General features: G+C 40.4%; 1 protein-coding gene and 1 long non-coding RNA gene across 2 annotated transcripts in view; one reads left to right on the top strand and one right to left on the bottom strand.

The window, feature by feature from the left end:
* LOC307150696 (heparan sulfate glucosamine 3-O-sulfotransferase 3B1-like) overlaps positions 1-13,742 on the bottom strand; it is a 132,968-nt gene that overhangs the window by 48,917 nt on the left and 70,309 nt on the right. The gene's annotated exons all lie outside the window — the stretch shown is intronic.
* Positions 1-13,742, top strand: part of LOC307150701 — a 35,043-nt gene that overhangs the window by 14,910 nt on the left and 6,391 nt on the right. The window contains exon 2 of the long non-coding RNA XR_013819767.1: positions 10,769-10,955. This is a non-coding gene — a long non-coding RNA (uncharacterized lncRNA). The remainder of the gene's footprint in view (positions 1-10,768; positions 10,956-13,742) is intronic.

Raw genomic sequence — 13,742 nt, 5'->3', positions numbered from 1 at the left:
CTCAACATAAACGTCCGTGTCCTCGTCTGATTCAGAGATTTCGTCCAGGAGAAATTGTCATCGTTGAAATTCTTTGCCGCAGACGGACTCTATCTCTGTGTTCGTAGTTGCATAGTGAGATCACCGGCGCCACCAGTCCGCCCTAACTCGAGCCAGTCCGGGCTCCTCGTCCGCAGCAGGCAGGTCTTCTGCCTCGGTTGCTCTTCGCTATAATGCGGCTTGTAAAGGTAGCCACAAACACCTGATTCAAGCATCAGACTTCCGAAATCCTCTTCTTCTATATCATATTGAGCACTCTCCTCCGCTATTGCCATAACTTTACATCTGTCTCCACAGCGCCTGTTAGCTTAGCTTCAAACAAGATGGAGGATATTGCTTTCAGTTTCAGAGAGTAAAGTCCCACCCACTGATCTGTAATAGGTCTGTAGCGTGAGCGGGTCCCGCCCCCTGGGAAAGATGAGGAACGAGTGTCTGTAGTCTCAACAGAAATCCCCCCCTCTTACACTTCCTCCTACAATGACGCAAAATGACGATTTTTGCGTCATTGTAGGAGGAAGTGTAAGAGGTAAATAACGGATTTCTCCCGTCTCGGGAAAATGAGAGAGTGTTGCACGACCATTCAATAGTATGACTGGGTTTCTAACAATGCAAAGCTTAATGCAAATGGGTGGAGTGTCCCTTTAAGAGCTCGCTCAAGTACTGCGGAGCTAAACCATTAATGCTTTGTAAGTAATCAGCAATATTTTAAAATTGATGCAATGTTTAATAGGGAGCCAATGCAGTTTTGACAGAACTGGGCTAATATGGTCCTACTTCCTGGTTCTGGTAAGAACTCGAGCTGCTGCGTTTTGAACTAGCTGTAGTTTGTTTATTAAGCGTGCAGGGCAACCACCCAGTAGAGCATTACAATAATCTAGCCTTGAGGTCATGAACGCATGAACTAATTGTTCCGCATTTGTCAATGAGAGCATATGGCGTAATTTAGATATATTTTTAAGATGGAAAAATGCGGTTTTACAGATACTAGACACGTGACTTTCAAATGAATGATTGGTATCAAAGAGCACACCCAGGTTCCTAACCGACGACGAAGACTTAACAGAGCAGCCATCAAGTGTTAGACAGTATTCTAGGTTAGTACGTGAGGACGTTTTTTGTCCTAATAATTAGAATCTCTGTTTTTTCAGAATTTAGAAGTAGGAAATTACGAGTCATCCATTTTTTTATATCAGCTATGCATTCCGTTAATTTTGTGAATTGGTAAGTTTCGTTAGGTTTTGAAGAAATATAGAGCTGAGTATCGTCGGCATAACAGTGAAAGCTAATTCCATGTTTCCTAATGATATCTCCTAATGGTAGCATGTACAGAGTGAACAGCAACGGTCCTAGTACTGAGCCTTGTGGTACGCCATACTGAACTTGTGATCGATAAGACATCTCTTCATTTACTGCTACAAACTGATAACGGTCAGATAAGTATGATTTAAACCATGCTAGTGCAATTCCACTAATGCCAACATAGTTTTCTAGTCTATTTAAAAGAATGTTGTGGTCAATGGTGTCAAATGCAGCACTAAGATCGAGTAACACTAATAGAGAGATACAACCAAGATTGGATGATAAGAGCAAATCATTTGTGACTCTAATGAGAGCAGTCTCGGTACTGTGGTACGGTCTAAATCCTGACTGAAAATCCTCGCAGATATCATTTCTTTCTAGAAAGGAACACAGTTGTGAAGATACTGCTTTTTCTAAAATCTATGACAGAAAAGGTAGATTCAAGATCGGCCTGTAATTGACTAATTCTGTAGGATCAAGTTGTGTTTTTTTAACAAGAGGTTTAATCATAGCCAGCTTAAAGTTTTTTGGTACGTATCCTAGAGACAAAGATGAATTAATGATATTAAGAAGAGGATCTATGACCTCTGGGAGCATCTCTTTCAGTAGCTTAGTCGGTATAGGGTCTAACATACATGTTGTCGATTTAGATGATTTAACGAATTTAGTAAATTCTTCCTCTTCTATAGCAACGAATGAATCAAATTTTTCCTCAGGGAGACTACAATGCACTGCCTGATGTAATAGACGGTTGCATAGTTATAATTTTGTCCCTGATATTATCAATCTTATAAGTAAAGAAGTTCATAAAGTCATTACTGCTGTGTTGTTTGGAAACTTCGGTGCTTGAAGCTTTATTTTTCGTTAGTTTAGCCACCGTTTCAAATAAATACCTAGGATTTTGTTTATTTTCTTCTAATAGGGTTGAAAAATAAGCAGATCTTGCAGCTTTTAAAGCCTCTCTGTATGCAATCGAGCTCTCTTTCCATGAAATGCGAAATATATATATGCTAGTGCAATTCCACTAATGCCAACATAGTTTTCTAGTCTATTTAAAAGAATGTTGTGGTCAATGGTGTCAAATGCAGCACTAAGATCGAGTAACACTAATAGAGAGATACAACCAAGATTGGATGATAAGAGCAAATCATTTGTGACTCTAATGAGAGCAGTCTCGGTACTGTGGTACGGTCTAAATCCTGACTGAAAATCCTCGCAGATATCATTTCTTTCTAGAAAGGAACACAGTTGTGAAGATACTGCTTTTTCTAAAATCTATGACAGAAAAGGTAGATTCAAGATCGGCCTGTAATTGACTAATTCTGTAGGATCAAGTTGTGTTTTTTTAACAAGAGGTTTAATCATAGCCAGCTTAAAGTTTTTTGGTACGTATCCTAGAGACAAAGATGAATTAATGATATTAAGAAGAGGATCTATGACCTCTGGGAGCATCTCTTTCAGTAGCTTAGTCGGTATAGGGTCTAACATACATGTTGTCGATTTAGATGATTTAACGAATTTAGTCAATTCTTCCTCTTCTATAGCAACGAATGAATCAAATTTTTCCTCAGGGAGACTACAATGCACTGCCTGATGTAATAGACGGTTGCATAGTTATAATTTTGTCCCTGATATTATCAATCTTATAAGTAAAGAAGTTCATAAAGTCATTACTGCTGTGTTGTTTGGAAACTTCGGTGCTTGAAGCTTTATTTTTCATTAGTTTAGCCACCGTTTCAAATAAATACCTAGGATTTTGTTTATTTTCTTCTAATAGGGTTGAAAAATAAGCAGATCTTGCAGCTTTTAAAGCCTCTCTGTATGCAATCGAGCTCTCTTTCCATGAAATGCGAAATATATATAAAGGATTAAAATTATTATTTTAATTATTATTTCGCTTTTATTTAGGATTATTTAGCTTTTTTCCCCTGACAAACATCCCAGGTCATTATGTCACTCACAGCATCATGCCTCTAAAAGAAAAAAAACCTTTCTTTACATGCATGTTTTGGTGGTGTAATGTAAGTTATATCTACTTTTTTACTCACCAAAGCCAAATTTGAATCACTTTTGGCACTTAGAGTTCATTTTGGACCCTGCAGGGGGAATGCAGCATATCATGAAAGGCATTTTTTTATTATAGATCTCTAAGTGAACAGAGGTGGCATACAAGTTCAAATGATCACAAGGTGTTGACAACCTGATGCACAAAGATTCAGAAGTAACAATTTGTAGAAAATAGAACGCCTACAATCAAATGTCACGATGAAAGGAATGTCACAACGTTCCTAAGCTACATTATTTGCTGTTGTTGAATCACATTGCACAACCTATAGTGTCACTTTCACACCAAATTAATAGGTACAGGTTCAGTGGTAATATTATGAGTTCCTTAGGAACGATGCTTGAATGTTAGCTTCTTTGTGATGATTTTCTCTGCATTGTGATTTATACAGGTGTTTATGTCAGTAAAAATTATGCTCAGACAAGTAAAGAGCTATCATTCTCATGCAAGTTGCCAGGTTTAGGTTTGGTTAATCTCCTACCAGTGATATTACATATTACACAGAAGTCAAGCCTGCCCTCTTCTGGAACGATTCAAGCTAATTTGAGAAAAGGCCAAGTGTATTCATACTACAACAAATATTATTAATTTATCAAACACTGGGCCAGATATTGTGTTAGTGCTGTACATATTATTATATAAGTATAAGTATATACTTGGAGGCCACATTCCCTCCATCGGCCATTGCCAATCATGGCCTCTTAATAATCCCCATCCACTGAATTGGCTCTATCACTCTTTCTCTCCTCTCCACCTATAGTTTGTGTGTGTGTGTGTGTGTGTGTGTGTGTGTGTGTGTGTGTGTGTGTGTGTGTGTGTGTGTGTGTGTGTGTGTGTGTGTGTGTGTGTGTGTGTGTGTGTGTGTGCGTGTGCGTCTGTGTCTGTCTGTGTATGTGTCCGTCCCAAGCCATGTAATGAGGAGGTTTGAAGAAAGACCTGGTGACCTACCCCGGAAAAGTATATATTGGGGCGGCAGTGGCTCAGTGGTTCGTGTAGGTTGTCTACAAACCCCGGTTCCAACTGACCAAGTGTCGAGATGTCCATGAACAACAGGCACACAACATCATATGACATTGATATTCAGTTGAATTTTGGTTGCGACGTCGGATGACTAAAATCCAACATCACCTCAACGTCTAATGTCAACGTTAAGCTGACGCCCAATACCGACGTCAGCTGAAGTTGATATTTTGTTGTTTTTAGGTTGTGTTGTAAAGTTACCCAAAATCCAACATCTCTATGACATCATAATGGTAATGTCCACACAACGTCAAATTCTAACATCATTAGACGTTGATATTTTGTTGGTTTTAGGTTGTGGTATTAACTAACCAAAATACAACGTCAAGCCAACGTCTCCTGACAAGGTCATATTTGCGTCAAACACTGACATTTAGTCGTGAGGTATGGTGACCAAACCCCAACGTCACCTTGACATCATAATGTTAATGTCCACTAAACGTCAAATTCTAACATCATTAGACGTTGATATTTTGTTGGTTTTAGGTTGTGGCATTAACTAACCAAAATACAACATCAAGCCAACGTCATATTTGCGTCAAACACTGACATTTAGTCGTGAGGTATGGTGACCAAACCCCAACGTCATCTTGACGTCATAATGTTGACGCCCGCACAACGTCAAATTCTAACATCATTAGATGTTGATATTTTGTTGGTTTTAGGTTCTTCTTGGATCCTAAAATCTGTACCCAACCCAAATCACTTCTTACCCAAACCTGACGTGCATAAATTATTTTATTTAAAGAAAAACCCAACCCGAGTCAGACCCGAGTCCAACCCAACCCGACAGCATTTCTTTTCTAACCTGACTGGACCCAAACATAAATGGCACTGACGTGTGCACAGCAAAGTCTGTCAAGAAGAATCCCGGTGTCCTTCTGACTTATTTGGCCGCTGCTCCATTATTCATTTATTTACTTGAAGCCCTACATGAACACGCAGTGTAATGAAGCGAGTGCCTTTTCCTGATGGATCTCATAGTTACAATGGATTTCTGTGTGCAAGGTTACAAACATTTGTTCCTTTTCTACACGCATTTCTAAAAAAATTCACTTGACATGAACGCGCAAGTACGTGCGAAGTGCTGAAATGTCAATCACTCATCACTGTAACTTCAGTACATCCTATAATTTAATTGTATCTTATACCTGACCTTAAGATGATCGTTGAAACGGTAGGCAAAAAAGTGGAGCAACATCTAAATGCGCAAGCAACCTTACGTAGAGTCCATTGCATGTAGAAGTGCGGATTCAGAGAGAACTTAATAACGCTGTCATAGAATTGTTTTAAATAGCTAATAAAGTTTTGTTAAATGCCTGACATTTTAAAAGAATTCGGGTCTTCTCAGGTCCATATTGAAAAAGCACATTTAGATGCCAGAGACCCGAGGCCACTAATACCGAACCCGACCTGTGTCCAAGGCACTCGTTTAAGTTTTAGACCCGAACTCGAGTTTTCGGATCAAAGTGCACCCGTGAAGACCTCTAGCATGGTAACCAAAACCCAACGTCTCCTTAACGTTGTAATGGTAATGTCCACACAAGGTCAAATTCGAACATCATTAGACGTTGAAGTTTTGTTGGTTTTAGGTTGTGATATTAACTAATCAAAATCCAACAGATATCCAAAATCCTCAAGATAACGTCCTACTGACGTCAAAAACTGACAGTCATGAGGTATATGATGACCAAAACCCAAGGTCTCTTTAACATCATATTGACATCAAATACTGACATTTAGTCGTGAGGTATGGTGACCAAAACCCAACGTCTTCTTGATGTCATTATGGTAACATCCACACAACATCAAAGTCTAACATCATTAGATGTGACATTTTACAATTTACTTGTGACATTAACTTACCAAAATCAAACGTCAAGCCAACGTCATATTCACGTCAAACACTGACATTTCGTCATGAGGTATGGTGACCAAAACCCAACGTCTCCTAAACAACAATGTTAACATCCACACAACATGAAATTCTAACATCATTAGACACTGATATATTTTGGGGTTTTAAGTTGTGTTGTAAAGTAACATAAATTCAACATATTTCCAACATCAACATCTGCTAATTCTAACATACCTAGATATTTTCTTGGTTTTAAGTTGTGTTGTAAAATACAACACTGTGCCAACGTCTCAAGCTAACGTCATATTGATGTCAAATACTAAATGTGAATGAATGTGTTGTTGGGTCACAATCTCACTTCTAAATTGTTGTGAGGTATGGTGGTCTAAACCCAGCTATGTCACAATGTTAACATCTAGACAAACAACATTCCATTATTAGATGTTGTTGTTTTGTTGACTGCACATCATGGTTACTAACCAAAACACAAACGTCAGCATGCTAATGTACATATACATCTAAAATAGGATACAGGCAACATTAGACATATTTGATATGATTTCAGTTGTGGTGTTGGGTAAGATAAATCAATGTCTAAAATACCCCAACTTCATACTTATGTATAATACAGACTGAAGTCTTTGTGACCTAGTAAATGTCAAGCTTCCTGTAAGCATGGCTCTTTATTTTATTTAAGGTGATAGTTCAGATTATCCATAGATTTTCTGGTCCATGCAAGTGTAATAGATCAAGCTGACCTAGTGTGTTCCCTGTCAGAAGAACAAGCTCGACTTCACCAGGACAGGAGTGTGCTGATCTAAAATGAATGAACTACCTGAAGCAAGCAACTGAAAGACTGTCGTGCGCACAACAACACACATTGGTTCGGGATTTATTAATGGTTTATACTTATTTCTACAATTATATAATGAATCCTAAACCACCTTGTGTTGTTTTGCATTTTTTTAATATAAATATATCAGCTGGGTTGCTGCTCAAAATTATGTTGTTTGCAGGTGTATCCACTTTATTCATTTTGGAGCAGCACACTCCCAGTAAGGTGTTCTCACAAGAGAAAATACTTTATGGTTCAAATTGGGATGATCTACATTATGGAACAGCAAATACATTGTGTGGGTGAAATGTGAACTACCTCTTTAAGTTGTGCCTTTGGGTAATGATCAAAATCTCCTAAGTCACAATACAGCAGTTTGTCAGCGACTAATGAATACAGGTAGTGACAGCGTAACAGTAATCAACATCTGTATAGCATAAGTCAAACCACCTGACAAATGTTTTAGCTGTTTTATCAGGGCTACTTATCAGGTGAGTTGGACCTCATGACCCTGAAATTTTGGTTATAGCGTTTATAACACATGGCCTTAATTTGGATTCCATGAGACACAGACGTACATTGCATCCATAATTTATTTATCAAGTTGTGCTTCATAACAGTGCAGCTGTCAGACAAACGCAGTAATTATTATTAGTATACAATAATGATGATAATATGAACAACAATAATAATAAAATCAATTTAGCCTATTGACGTGTGTAAAAAAAAAAAAAAAAAAATTGCAGGTAACCCAAGAAATTTGAAATGAATTCCTAACCAATCACAACTAGGCATCAATTTGAAATTAATTCCTAACCAATCACAGTTAGGCATCAAAGACCTCACTCCAGCTGTTGTACTGCGCGGGCTGGGCACTGCATAGTGCACACATTTCAACATCCTGACACACCTGCTGTGGACGATGAGTGAACACAGATAAGGAAAATATAAATAGATATGGGTGTTTATTAGGTTTTTTTCTCGTTTTTTTTCCCCTTTTCTGTGAGGCAGCAATGGATTTTTGTGAACTGTCGCGATTTTCCACCTAGCCTACTATTTAACTACCAGAGTACCTTTAATAATGTAGTTAAAAGTGACTTAAATATAATAACTATATAGTACAAGTAGCCTAGTGATAGGAAAGTCGCCTCAGCGCACATTTTTCTGACTGAACTGCACGTGCGCCGGCTGTCCGGTTATAGAGCTGTCCCACCCATCCGTAAAACCCCAAGTGGACCTCTAGGTTGAAAAATCGTCAATGCAAGTGAATGGGAGAAAATAATTATTTTCTGATCCCGTTTGAATTGTGCCATGAATGTGAACATATGTTGTCTGTGAATTTTTTATATAATTTTTCATGTTACGAGTTTGACAGTATATTGTTGATTATTTGGCTAGCAGTTGTGGAAAAGACATAACGAGAAAGACTACATGTCGCCTATGTGACGTCACCCCATAACACATTTTCCCTCCACTTGTCAAATCACGGTGCTAATGCTGCGATAATTTATGGAGACAGATGGAGATGCCTGTGTGTTTTGTACCCAAATGTCACCATTCAAACCAAATGGGCTGTTCTTTCTTCAGATTCGCGTCGAAAGCAGCGAAGAGTTGTAGTCCACAAAGTGCTCTCACACAAAGTCTAACCGTATCAAACTTCTACCAGCTAAATTGTAGCATTCTTTACAAGAAAAATTATATAAAAAATTCACAGACAACATATGTTCACATTCATGGCAAAATTCAAACGGGACCAGAAAATAATTATTTTCTCCCATTCACTTGCATTGACGATTGTTTTACGGATGGGCGGGACTTACCAGCTCTATAGGCCGCAGTTGTTGGGGGAGTCGGGGAAACGTGACTAGCACGTGAAATAAATGCATTCATTTATATCAATTTTACGGAGCCCTCCACATGACACGCATAATAGTGGCCATAGGTGTCCTTTGCCGTGGATTCTAGATCACTTTATTGTGTAAAATGTGCTAGTCACTAGTGGGTCAATTTAAAGTGTCAAAAGATTTTCGACATGCCAATTTTAAAATACAAAAAATAATAATATCTATTACAATTGTTCTAACATTAAGACTGTTGTGTACACATAACTACTGAGTGTTTATTCATATAGATGAATTGGTCGTAGCCTTAAAAAATGTCATGTGGTGCGAACGTGATTTATCTTATTTTATTTCCTTAACATGCTTAATAATTTATTTTTTTACAAGTTCTGGTAACACTTTACAATACGGGTGCACTAATAGGCATTAATTCATTCTTAACTAATGCAGAGATAATCATGAGTTAAAGGGATACTTCAGGATTTAGCATTAAGCTTTGTATTAGTAGAAAAACTGTAGTATTTTCGAATTACTGTGCTTTCCACCCTCATATCCCCCTGAGAGGAGAGATTTATGTATTTTTTATCTGGAAAAAATCCTCCGATGACGCAAAAATCGTCATATTGCGTCATCGGAGGATTTTTTGGCCAGAGGCTAAAGACTGCAGCCAGTAGGAGGAGCTGTTCCGCATTTGTTCAACCCGCCCATAGAGGGTGGGATCTCACTCACAGAATGTACACATAGTTCAGCCGTCTTTCTTTGGAAGCTAAGTTAACAGGCTCTTGTTCTGTGGAGAAAACTGAGTAGTAGGGGTTACCATCCTCTTTTTCCTGGACATGTCCAGCCGTCGAGATCGTCCAAAATGTCCGGGATTCTGCTTTTGCTTTCTGCAGTCGCCATTCATTGTTTACATGCACACCTTTTGTTTCAATCTAACTGAATTCATTCCGATTGGTGAATCTGAATGTAGTGTTTACATGAACGCTAAACAAGTGATCGGTTGATGTGCGTTTTAACATTGCTAAGAAAATTCCCGCTCCTCCGTGAGAGATGCGAGACTGGGGCGTCTCAGTAATGACGCCACCGGCCTCGCGCCGTTCTCCCGCGGCCCTCAGCCTCGTCCTGCTCGCCACAGTAAACATAATGAATGGCGACTGTAGAACGCAAAAGCCGAATCCCGGACATTTTGGGCGATCTCGAAATCCAGGGCAAACTCATCACGGAGACTCGCTAGTAGCCTAACCTTGTTGTTTTCAACTGCGCTCTCTTACCGGTAGGCGTGGCTTGGGAGTGGCCTCCTAGGGCAGCGAAGCAAGTGCATTCTGGGAGTTGTTGTCTTTCATCCACATAAGCCAAAAATACATTTTCTGGCTTTTCTTAGTCTAGAAAGCTCCAAATTCAAAAATAATTTCACATTTCTTCTACATAAATGACCTATTTTAAATACACATTCATCTTTCCAGAGGTGAAGTATCCCTTTAATGTATGACACAATTATTACTGCATCAGCAACTAATATGGAGTCTAAATGATTAATAGATGAATTAATATAATAGTAATTAATTAAATCTGTCATAATGTATTAATTCCATAATAATATATTTTATTAACTAATAGTGTCAATTAATGTGTTCATTACCACAATGGGTCAAAGCTAATGATTTGCAAAGGTATCATTATGTGTCCATTAACTAATTGTTAAGTAATATGTCATAGTAAAATCCATAGTGTGGATGTCAAAACCAAAATGACATATTACAATTAGTTAATCATTTGTCTTAAGCTGTAAATTTACTCTATGATTCTTGTAGCCCCCCGGCAAATTCAGGAGCCCATCTCAGAAAAGCAGACCAGACCACCTTCTCAGGGAGGACCATCTCTCCAAACAAAACAAAGTCGAAGATTTTGGCAGGTGAACAGGTTCACCTGTTGATCAGCAATCTACGCAAAGTCAACCAACACATGGGAAACATTCCCCGTACCCAATCCCAGAATCAAGTAAGTATATAGTAGTAGTTGTGTGTGTGTGTGTGTGTGTGTAGAAATGTCAAATCATTTGAATGGGTTAGTGTTAAAAACTTAGACCCACTTAAGGGCCCATGTCATCCTCAGTTATAATATAAGGGAAAAATATGATTTGTGCATTTTACTTTTGCTTTCAAATTGGCAGCAATTGCTTGAATGGTGGGTTCTGTCACAAATACAGCCTCTGTGGTTCCCTCCGATCACCATCAGCGGGAACCATCTCCCGAGTATTAACTCTTTTCGAACTCCATTTCCCATAATTCCCGTGTCTGGGATTGATCACCTTCACAGGTGTTACTCATTATTATGACTATTTAAGCCAGCTTCTCCTACTTCTCCTCGCGAAGTCTTGTTTTGCCTTGCTAACATTTCTGAGCGTTTCCCCGTATTCTGTCTTGTTGATTTACCTGGACTGTTTATCGTCTCTGACCCATTTCTGCCTGCCTACCGACCTAGTGCTTCGTTTATCTGGATTATCCCTCTGTCTGCCTGCCGCCTGTCCTGTTTATTACTTCTGTTCTACGATTACGAGTTACGATCTGTCTACGCTGTTGTATCCACTGTTGTTTGACCCACGCCTGTTTGACTATTCTTTTGAAGTATCTAATAAAGCTGCACATGGATTCCAATCAGCCTGAGTCTCCGTTACAGAAGACTTCGCCACACACAGATCCAGCGGCTTTCCAACAATTCTCCACAGAGCTAAGCGCTCAAGCCTCTGTCTTGGCAGTACACCAACAACAGCTCGTTCGTCTCACCTCGCTCACGGAGGACCTGGGCAAAACGCTTCAAGCCATCCACCCGTTACTAACTGAACGCGGTATCCCTCCGCCCAGCCAGCCACCATCAGCCGCCGTTTCCACGCCACCGATCACCGCTGCCAGTCCACGCTTGGCGTTCCCCGAGAAGTTTGACGGTTCGCCCACCAAATGTAAGGGTTTTTTACTCCAATGCAAGATGTTTGTTAAACAACAACCATTGCTATATCCCACTGAGGACAGTCGCATAGCTTTTGTTTGCTCCTTGCTCACGGGAAAAGCTTTAGATTGGGCGACCGCAGTTTGGAGTGAGGATTCTGCTACGTTTCCCTCCTTCACTGATTTTCTGCAACGCTTCAGGGAGGTGTTCGAACATCCGACAGGCGGTAAAGAGGTTGGTGAACAGTTATTAGCACTTCGACAAGGAACGAGCTCTGTCGCTGAATATGCTTTAACGTTTCGGACACTCTCTGCTCAGACTGGCTGGCAAGAATCTCCTCTTAAACTGCTGTTTCGTAAGGGATTGAATACCGATCTGCAATCCGAACTGGCATGTCGGGATGAGGATAAAACTCTTGATCAATTCATTGAGCTGGCCATACGGGTGGATAATGTAGTGAGAGTTCGACGTCCCTTCCGTCAGTTTAGTCCCACTGTTGCACAGACGTCTGAGACCGAACCCATGCAAATCGGAGTTACACAAGTTACACATCTCAGCACGGAGGAGAGAGAGAGACGCATACAGCAAAATTTGTGTCTCTATTGCGGTCTTCCGGGCCACATGAGATCCAACTGTCCCACTCGACCTCCACGCAGATCCACTATGGTGAGTAAATCTGCCATTCAATCTACTAGTTTTGAAATACCTGTGTCAGTTGAAATTAGTGGTCTAACTATCCATACTGATGCACTCATAGACTCAGGAGCTGCTGGTAATTTTATGGACCTGTCGTTTGCTAAAATTCATCATATTCCTCTTGTTCCCTGTGAATCTCATGTGGCAGTGGCGGCATTAGATGGACGTCCGTTGGGTTCCGGTCAGATACAATTCATCACACAGGCCATCTCACTCACCATCGGAGTCCTGCACACAGAAACCATACGCTTCTTCATTTTCCAATCTCCGCGCAATCCGATCATCCTGGGTCTCCCCTGGCTAGAATCACACAACCCCAGTATCTCCTGGACGGACAAACAAATTAAGCAGTGGTCAGATTTCTGCCATCAACATTGCCTGCCTCCATCAATTCAATCCACATCTCTGAAGGAACCACCAACCACACAACTCCCAGAGGTATACCGAGATTTGGCTGAAGCCTTCAGTCAGTCCAGAGCCACTCACCTACCACCTCATCGGTCCAGTGACTGTGCTATAGACCTGCTGCCAGGTACAGTTCCACCCAAGGGGAGGGTGTTTCCACTATCTCAACCCGAATCAGAGGCTATGCAGGCATATATTGATGAGGAATTAACCAAGGGGTTCATTCGTCCCTCTACTTCACCAGCATCCGCAGGATTCTTCTTCGTAAAGAAGAAGGATGGGGGTCTCCGTCCTTGCATCGACTACAGAGGTCTCAATGACATTACTGTCAAGTTCCGCTATCCGTTACCGCTAGTACCAGCCGCCCTCGAGCAGCTCCGTAAGGCTAAAATCTTCACTAAACTTGATCTACGCAGCGCTTACAATCTAATTCGCATCCGGGAGGGTGATGAGTGGAAGACCGCCTTCTCCACGACGACTGGGCACTATGAATACCGGGTAATGCCCTTCGGCCTGGCCAACAGTCCCTCTGTCTTTCAGGCGTTAATCAACGACGTGTTCCGGGACATGCTGAATCGTTATGTCATAGTCTATATTGACGATATCCTCATTTATTCCGATTCCCTGGAGGAACATCTGAACCACGTTCGTGCTGTATTGCAACGTCTGATCTCCCATCAGCTATACGCCAAAGCAGAGAAGTGTGAGTTTCATCAATCCACAATATCATTTCTGGGCTAC

The sequence above is a fragment of the Squalius cephalus genome, assembly GCF_949319135.1.
Source record: "Squalius cephalus genome assembly, chromosome: 2".
NCBI lineage: Eukaryota > Metazoa > Chordata > Actinopteri > Cypriniformes > Leuciscidae > Squalius > Squalius cephalus.
This window is presented reverse-complemented; position numbering and strand designations above follow the sequence as displayed.